Raw genomic sequence first — 10,156 nt, 5'->3', positions numbered from 1 at the left:
CTGCAATTGGATTGTGAAGGAACAGCAACACACTAATTATGTCGTCCCTGTGCTTTCTTTCTGTTAACTTCCTGTGCTTTCTGAAGAAAAAAAAATATAATAAAGTACATTTTTGACAATGTTTTTGCTGTCTTTGTCTCCTTTTTGTGGTAACAACCTCACCTCCTATTTTTTCCTATTGTTGTCACCCAGCTTCACTGATGAAAGTGAATCTTCTCCCACCTTGCGAAGCTTTAATAGATCAAGCCAAATATCCATTTTGGAATTAGGTTTTCACTTTTGTTTTTATAGAGGTGGGCACACTTGCTGAGGATCAATTAATCAAGTGCGTTTATTCAGCAGCACCTGGCTGGTCTTTTCCCTCCTAATTACTAAAGAAATGATAGTGGTAAACCTAATTTTTCACAAACTGCTTTCTTCATTTTGACTTTTTGTGTTACATAAATAATGACACAGTGTAATATGTCATAAGCGTTGTTCATTTGAGGTTGTATTTACCTAATCTTAAGACCTGCTATGGACCAGGTTATTTTTTTTTTTTTTATTATGTTGTAAAAAGCAAAGCCTTAGAATTGAAAGAGGGTGTAATTTCTGTTTCTCAGAACTGTAGAACTATTATTGAGGTCACTCAGAGTTTTATTCTGCAATGTTTTGAGTCACTAAAATTTGAGGAGCCTTTTCAATGGCCAAGATAAGCATCAAAAAAGTACTCTAAAACTTCCTAGATTTCCAGAGATAAACTATACTAAATCCCCACAATTCAACAACTTACTTACCTAAGTAGAACAACCACTGTCTGCTCCAAATCTCCCCTTTATTTTTATCCTCATCAGCCTACAGTAAATCCTGTTCATTACTGGCTGTGCCTGCTCAGTTTGCCATCATTGGTCGATATAGAGCCATTTCCCAAGACTGATTGTGCTTGGAAGACAGCCCTAGACAGTCTAAATTGGCTTACTGTACAGTGATGAACAGGATTGTATAGGATCAAAATAAATCTATGCCTTGGATCAGGCCAGACATGTGGTACTGATGGAAGTAAATAGTCGGGGATAAAGCCCACTTGTCCAGCAGGCAGAATTAGGCTACTCAAACATACAAAATTACCTTCCATGTTCTTGACACCTTACTGAAAATACAACTAGCCAATGATTATAAAAGTAGTGGTTGGGTAATCAAAGTAATGTTAAACTTTATTGATGTTTTGTTTTGTTTGAATGGGTTTATCAAATCTCCAGGGAACCTATGCCATAATCTTCATTTCTTCCACCAAACTTTAGCGTAGTGCCCTTTCAGAAGACCTATTTTGCTATTGCTTTCAAAGTTATGTAGTAGCTCCATAAGGAGCTTCTACCTAATCAGATAACTACCGTATTTTTCGCCGTATAATATAAGACGCACCCAATTTTAAAGGAGGAAAATCTAGAAAAAAAAGATTCTGAAAGATTATTCCCCTTCTGATCACTCATGTGCCATTCATATTCTGATCACTCTGTGTCATTCAAATTCCCCTTCTGATCACTCTGTGCTTTTTTTCCAACGTACGGCAGTTAGGACAGGGAACAGCAGGTGGCGCTGTGCCGGCTTCTTTCGCTCTGCTTTACAGGAGAAGACACGATGCTGGCAGAGGAGAGAAGAGACAGACGCTGCATGCAGCCAGAGACACAGGCAGGACCGGGTATCGGGTGAGTATATTATTTTAATTATTTTATAACACAATTGTCGTATAGGACGCACTAACTTTTCCCCCCCAGTTTTGGAGAAGAAAAAGTGCGTCTTATACGGCAAAAAATACAGTATCTATTTAAGTGTTTCTCAAACAACATTTCCATGGAACCCTAGGGTTCCTCAACAGATTGCTAGGGGTACCTTGAGCAATGAACAATTTGTGCCTTTCAGGTGAGTTTAAGTGACATCAATTTGTTTTTTGGGTATCTGTAAGGATGATATTCTTCCATTCTAATGTACAGTGGATGTAGTAAATATAACAGGGGTTCTCTGAGATCTAAAAGGTATTTTAAGGGTTCCTCCATGTTAAAAAAGGTCAAGACTGCTCTATCTAGCTGGACAAAGTTTTAGCTTCTGTACTATTCATAAGTAAACTTTTTCTGGCGTTAACGTTGGCCAATGTAATATAAGTGGTGTAAGATGGCCAATTCAGTATTGCAAGCGGAAAGGTGGTCTGCTATCAGAATTGCTGGTATAGGTGTTTTGTATTGTATTTTGCAAGTGGCTGATGCAAGAGGGAAGCTATATTGTTTAAATAATATAAAAAAAGATAACAGCGAAAAGCTCCTTTAACCACCCTAGCGCTAAACCCGACCTTGGTTCGGGTTAAAAAAAATTACAATTATCGATAAACCCGAACTTTTCTCACTGTATGAAAATACAGTGAGAAAAGTTCGGGTTTATCGATCACTTACCTGGTCCCGCTGCGATCATCCAACGTCGTGTTCCAGCATCGTCCTCCAGCGCCGATCTCCATCGTCCAGCCGGCCAGCTTCTTCTTCTCCGCCTGTATCGTGTACGTGTCCCTCGGCGATGACGTTGGCGCGTGTGCGGGAAATTCAAATTGAAACTCATTCAAACACATTTTGTATTGGATTGAATACAAACTCCTGTATCCAATCCAATACAAAATAACTCAAAATAAATACAAAGTATGTAATTGGTAGATTGTGTGTTTCAAACATTTTTTATATTCATGATATCTACTAGAACCCTGTTCGGACATATTTCTGTAAGTTACAGGTCTACAATTAAAAAAAAAAATTCATGAAAAACAGTCTACCGCTTTTGGAACAGAAATCTAGACATCAGTGTAACGCCCAGGTGGTTAAAGATACAAATAACAAAACAAAATAACAACTTATAACTTATTACTAAGTAAATAACTTATTTACCTTCAATCCAGAGATTTCCCTTTCAGTAGTTTTTTTTCTGCTGCTAGATGACCAAGGTCCAATGGCCAGCATCATTCAACCCACTTCTTCTAAGCTCAAGTAGTCCTGGACCTGACCCAGCCTGTGACTCAACAGTGAAAAGAGAAAAAGCAGATTGATTGGCTCATTTTTCTGTCACCGCTTTCCCTTCCTATCAGCACGCTTCTTCTCAGCTTGTTAGCTGATTGGCTTATTATACTGCTTCACAATCCAGTCCTACTGTATAAGGACTCCAAAGGGATGACTACAGGTCAGACTCGAGTACCTATACTGTTTGCACTTAAAAATACATGTGATGACATGTTAATGATTACAGAGTTACATTCATTTGTTTCTTTAATACAAGGGGGTGCTGAGAGGTTCCTGGCTTTGCCCCCTTCCAGATGAAATAGAATAATGAGTGTGGGGGCATATGACAGTCTAATATCTTAGTATGTAACTGTGCAAATATCAGGTTTTTGCGATTCTTAAAACTGTTTTTTCTTTTAGTGAGAAGCTGTTATGGCTGAGGCACAAGCGGAGTTACGGGCCGTCATTAGGTTTTTTTCTCTATTGGAAGTCAGCAAAGGACATTCACACTGAGATGTCACAAATACTGGGGGAGAAGTGTCCTTCCTACAGTGCTGTCAAAACCTGGATATCTCATTCCAAGACTGGGCATTTCACCGTTGAAGATGACCCCCGCAGTGGGCGCCCCCCAACCTCAACTGACCCGGCAACCTGGGATGCTGTCCATGAACTGATTATTGAGTACCGGCGAATATCCGCAAAAAAGATAGATACTTGACATCTATCCGCAAGAAGCCCAGATACTTGACATCTCACGGGAGCATGTTTGGTTTGTTATCACCACTATCCTAGACATGAGCAAACTTTCAGCGAAGTGGGTGCCGAAATGTTTGAACAGTGATCAGAAGAAGAAATGAACTGAATCATCCAAAGCCGTTTTGGCCTAATTTGAAGCTGCACAGGACTTTTTGGCTAGGTTAGTGGCTGAGGATGAAACCTGGCTCCACATCTATGATTCTGAAACCAAGAAACAGTCAAAGGAATGGCACCATAGCAGGTCCCCGCAGCTGAAGAAGTTCTGGACTCAGAGATCAGCCTTAAAAAAAAAAAAACTCATGACGTCCGTTTTCTGGGACAAAGACGGTATTCTGTTGGTGGACTAAATACCTCAGGGCTTCAGTATCAGCAGACATGACATATTATGCTAATGTCCTGGACCAGCTGAAGGAGGCAATTAGGAGAAAACGCAGTTAAAAGTAGAACCAAAGACCGAAGGGATCCTTTTTTTGCAGGACAATGCACCTGCACACACGTCCAACATTGTGGCTGCCAAATTGAACACCCTGGGTTTCCAATTGGTCCACCCCCCCCCCACCCCCCACTCACCTGACCTGGCCCCTTTGGACTATTATCTGTTCTCAAATTTTAAGAAACACCTGAAGGGGCAACGTTTTGAGGATATTTCTGACTTTAAAGCTGCTGCTGAGAGCTGGTTTGAGGCCCAACCAAAGGACTTTTATTTGAAGGGTCTAGAAAAGCTGCAACTACGCTGTACCAAGTGCATCAGTCTCAGGGGGGAATATGTTGAATAAATGTGTTATTTTACTCTGGCTCTCCTCTTTCTGGGCAAAGCCAGGAACCTCCCAGCACCCCATCGTATTTACCTAGATTTCTGCTTTTATTAATATGATTACTATTTGCAAGTGTGTCCCATCACTTAATGCCACTAACATGTATTGGATTTTAAATTGTGGTATCACACCCATGTTGCTGTGTAAATAATGGAAATATAACCCACTGAGATTTTGTACTGCATACCAAAATATGACTAATAGCAGTGAGAAGTCCAGCATATTCCAGCTGCAGAGCATAAAAAATAATGCCAATGAAATGTGCTAAAATTCTCACATTTCTCCTGTAGAATGTAATGTTTTTTTGAAATGGACAAAGTCTAAATAATCATTATTATCAAACAAGGTTTACATGAATACTAAATGTGTTTGTTTATGGCAGGGGTGTCAAACTCTGGCCCGAGGGCCAAATCTGGCCCTCAAGGTCTTTTTTTTGGCCTTCCTGAAGAATTATAAAAATGAACTACTTCTGGTCCGCCCGCCCGCCCGCGTTACCACCTCACATCATCATTTTCAATACATGCAATACATAGACATTATTCCTGTACACCCATCATGCGACACAAAGCCTAGGCAATGATCACATGGTGCCTGACTACCAGGGGCATTATGTTTAATTTAATCCATTAGAGACTACATAGTGTATTATTTAGTGTCAGAATAAGTTGTGATGTGAGAGGATGAACAACACACAGGCTGCATAGAAAGATAGAAATTAGTCTTTTCAACCCTAAAGTGTGTGTAGAGGGGTTTGTTTTTGTTAGTTATGAATGAAGTAGTAAACTTCCTCAATTTTTTCAAAAAATTTAAATTTTAGCCCCCGACTTGATCTAAGTTTTTAATTTCGGCCCTCTGTGTATTTGAGATTGATACACCTGGTTTATGGTAAAAAAGGACACATAAAGGTTAGGAAAGAAAAAGAGATAAAGGGCAACCTAAAGCGCAACTGTAGCTATTTAAAATCTTAATACTACTATTTCTGTCTCCAGATATACTCTCATGGTGAAAAGGCATCACAATTTAATATCCCCGGGGGTAAAGATCCCCAGGGGTTTTTTATTGTTGTTAATGTCCTCCTAACCTCAATTTTTGTCCTAATGTTTCTGGAATAAAAATTGAAGGGAAACCCAATAGAAGTTCTAAACCAGCCATTCTCAACCAGGGTTCTGTGGAATCCCAAGGTTCCTCCAGAGGATACTAGGGGGTTCCCTAAACTGTTGCTCATTGACCTCTCATTTGATGATGCCTGCAAAGTTCTGGGGTCGACACTACTTGGTAGAGCCATCTACATTATTTTAAATGATGTTCATAGTTGCCTATGAGTGCGTTATTCTAACCACCATTGTAGAGCTGCATTCTTTCCAATTGCCACCAATTTAAAGTCCTTTTTACCATTGGCCCCTAAAAGTTGGTTTTATTAGGGGTTCCCTGGAACCTGAAAAGTATGTTAAGGGTTCCACTTATTGGCCTATTGATGTCACTTATAGACTTAGTGAGTCACTTGCTTTTTTATTCCTGGAAGTACTCAGCATTTTCAGCTACTGCTACTGAATGGTGAACCAGTTTAGGATAGGAAATCACTAACAAAGTATGTTATGAACATTCTATTTATTTGTATCATTGATTAATATTATTGAAGCTTTCCCCCTCCTACAGCAATGTTTTTAGTCACTTGCCTCAATCCAGCAAGATATCACCAAAGAGGCCACGAGGCTGTGTAGACCTTTTGGGCCAGCTAAGTGGCAGATTTAGCCAACAGTGGGCCCCTATGCAGAACTGACAAGGGGCCTCTTTGGGGGTTCTTGTTGGCTGAGTAGGGTTGGAAGCCCTCCTGCAGTAGCCCACCTTGCACCTCCCTATGCCCATCCCTGAACACGCCCATACCGGGCAGTGTCAAATAAATCCTATGAACAATTTGTATAAATCCTCCATTGGACTGAATGAGAGTGAAGAGCACAGGTATGGGCTATGCTCAGAAAATTTTAACTAACTTCTTGAGTGACTGTATGGCTTTGTCTTGCTTGAGCAGGTAACGGTGAGTATAAATGATAATGTAGAAACCTATTTAAAAAAATTGGGCTCCCAGATTGTCACATTTGCTCTCTTTTTTTCCAGATGAGCACTTTCATAACAGCAGAAAGAGTGATCATTTATCTTACATTAGTGATCAGTGATAAATCACCATGCCATAATTAACCTAAACTTGCATTTAGAAACTCTGCATACTTGAATAGAAAACTGATTTTCACTTTTGATGCAGTAGCAGGATGGAGCCACCAGGAGTCACTAGTGCTGCATGTAATTGTATGGCCACCTTGGCCATAGACAAAGCAACCATATACAATGGGCAACCCCTGTACGGCTACTACATCAAAAGTAGTAAGGTTAAAGGCGTCAATATATATGAGAGTTTATTGAACCATAACTACTGTAGTTGGCATGTTCAGGAAGTTTTAGGAAATGCTATTTGATTACAAACAAAGTTAAACTTACATTGAACTCATTGGATGGGTAATTTTTTTTAACCTAGGTAACTATGACACGGTCCTTTATCCTCTGCTAGGAAATCCTAAGACTGTTTTTTCCTGCTGTGGATACGTAAAAATTATTTTAAAGACACACAATTATATGTCACCTCTTAGTTTAAAGGGAAACATAACAAAGACTCAATTCAGAAAAATGTCTTCCTATGACTTTGATCTTTACATGTCTTTTAACACACAAAATTGCAAAGTGTTGAATGTGACACTAGGAATGCCTTACAGAAAAGGCTTACAAAATGAATGTAACATTTCTAAAGGAGGTTTTATGGGAAAATGTGACATTATTTTTTGTTATTCTCAGTGTTTTAGCAACAGAACAGAAGAATATAATCATAGGATCTAATCAAATAGAGCCCTCTTGTGGTTAAACTTAAACCTACAATGACTGCAAAAACTGCAGAACAAACACCAACAATGCATAAAAATAAACTGCTTTTTTTAACAGATTTTAACAAACAAATCCACTTGAAAAGCCATGCAAAACAAATATGTTTTGTACAATTGGATTCAATTAGAAAAATATATGAAACATAGGTAAAAGTTCATACATTTTCTAAAAAAAAAAACTAATTTGAAATAATTATTGCATTTTGAGTAAAAGTGGAGGTGAATCTTGGGTGAAAGTTGACACTTTTGTTTGATACAGTTAATATTTTTAGGTTGGAAGCCCTTACAGATACATGTAAAAATAATGGGTAAAGTGTAATAGAAAGAATAAGTTGCCTAGAAGGAGATGAGCCCCCCCGTCCTTTGTTTCTGTTAGTTTTTCATATTATATAGGGTGGAAAGGGTTAATATATTGGTTGCTTAATCTATCAATGGTATACTAAAGGGCTCTTCCTCCGCCTGTTTTCTGATTTTTGTTATTTCTTTTAGATAATTGGCTGGCAGTATCGCTGGGCAGAAAAGCTATAAAAAGCAGCTGTTGCTATGCAGTTTAAGTGTCATTGATTGGAAGTTAACTTTTGGAGGGAAAGCAGCTGTCCAGTGAGTAGTCACTGTAACCTATATATTTGTGTGACAATGGCTATCTGTCACATTCTTCTTCACGATATCACCAGGCGCATATATGTGACAGGTTCTCTCCCCCCCCCCTCCAATTTTTTCTATCATGGTCCCATTTGTGTGGTTATGTCACATGTTCTACCTCAATACTAGTTGGAAAGTTTTCAATAAATATACCTGGTATCTAAGCTTGTCCTGGCGATGGGCCTATAGGGAGTACAATCCCATGGGTAGAAAATGCTGACAAATCCTGCATTCTTGAAGAAATTTTAACAAGCAGAGTCTGCCCCTTTACCCCCACACGTTGCTGTGGATAAATGACGTCAAAATAATGGTCCAGTAAAAATATTTTTGTTGTAGATGTTCAGCGACAAGGTTCAAAACCACACAGAATTATTGGCTCACTAAAACCCAGCATTCTGCTGTGACAGGAAGGATTAGGAGTCTGTATTTCAAGCAACAGTTTTGTTACCCTCTCCTCCCAGTCATATCCTTGTAATAGTGCAGCCTGAAGATGTTCTTCACAGTTTATGTAAAAAAACCTCTCTTTTTATTTTTTGTTTGTGTGATGGGTTTATTGTCTTTACCGGAAGTCTGTGTTGAGATACAACTACAATGAGGAAAACCTTGCAACAGAACGCTCTCTTCGCTCCTCCAATGACCTACTAATGACTTCCTCACATATAACCTCATCACACGTATGGCTCCAAGACTTTTCTAAAGCTGTCCCGACTCTCTGGAATGGTTTTCCTCTTCCTTTTCGGCTTGCTCCTACTTTCTGCTCATTTAAAAGAACACTCAAAACCTTTCAAATCTTTTCAAACTTGCCTACCCGTCTTCTTCGGTGTTTTAAACACTCACTACTTCCCACCACTACATATCTCCCTTCCTATTGAGAGATACTTCCCCCACCTTCTAGATTGTAAGCTCTTCAGGGCAGGGTCCTCTCCTCCTCCTGTGTCACTTTCTGTATCTATCTGTCATTTGCAACCCCTATTTATTGTACAGCACTGCGTAATATGTTGACGCTATATAATTCCTGTTTTTATTATTATTAATAAAAATAATAATATTAATAATAACAACAACAGAAGTTTCATTTTTCGTGAGATTTTTTTTTCTAAGACTCATCTTTGACTTGGGATTGGAACAGCAGATTTTCTATTTACAACCAGAATAGCTCAGGTATATAAGGAAGTTTGACCCACCTATTCAAAAAGCACAATTGCAGCTGAGCTGAGCTAAGTATATAAAAGATTGCAGAATTGTTAGCAGCAAATCAATAATGCAAATCTCCAGTTCTATGACAACCTAAAGGTGCTTTAATAAAATGAAATCTGGTGGCTGTGCAGGCAGTTTTACAGTTAACTGTAAATGATCTGAGTTTTGTGATATGGTGCGTTATCTTGCTGGAAGTAGCAGTCAGAAGAGGGGTACACTGCACCATAAAAAGGTGGACAGCAACAATATTAAGGTTGGTTGTGGCACATAAACAATGCCCTATTTGTACTTAGAGGTCAAAAGTGTGCAAAGAAAATATCCCAAACACCATTACACCGCCACAAGTCTGAACTGTTGATGCAAGGCAGGATGGCCTAATGCTTTCATGCTGTTAAAACCCCAATTCTGGCCCTACCATCTCAATGCCCCACTACACTCCTGCATATGTCCACAGATAGACAACTTTTTTTTTTTTAAAAATCTTTTTATTGACATTTTTACTTAATACAAAAACAGGTAAATGAAAAAAATACTACAGAACGGTCCCTTCGTTCCAGCATCAAAACATAGGCAGTACAATGGTGCCGTATAAGTTGTGTGTCGCAGCATGTGGTATATACCAAAAAAAAACAATACAAAAAAAATACACAAAATAGATTACCCAAATCAAGGAGAAAAAAAAGGGGGGAGAACAACTGAAAGGGGAAAACGGAAAAGAGAGAGCACAGTCGTTAGTACAATGGATAGACAACTTTATGGGAAACATGATTGAAGATCTTGAACAGGTTTATTCTCACAGGATAGA

This window comes from Pyxicephalus adspersus, chromosome 3 (genome assembly GCF_032062135.1).
Source record: "Pyxicephalus adspersus chromosome 3, UCB_Pads_2.0, whole genome shotgun sequence".
Lineage (NCBI taxonomy): Eukaryota > Metazoa > Chordata > Amphibia > Anura > Pyxicephalidae > Pyxicephalus > Pyxicephalus adspersus.
This window is presented reverse-complemented; position numbering follows the sequence as displayed.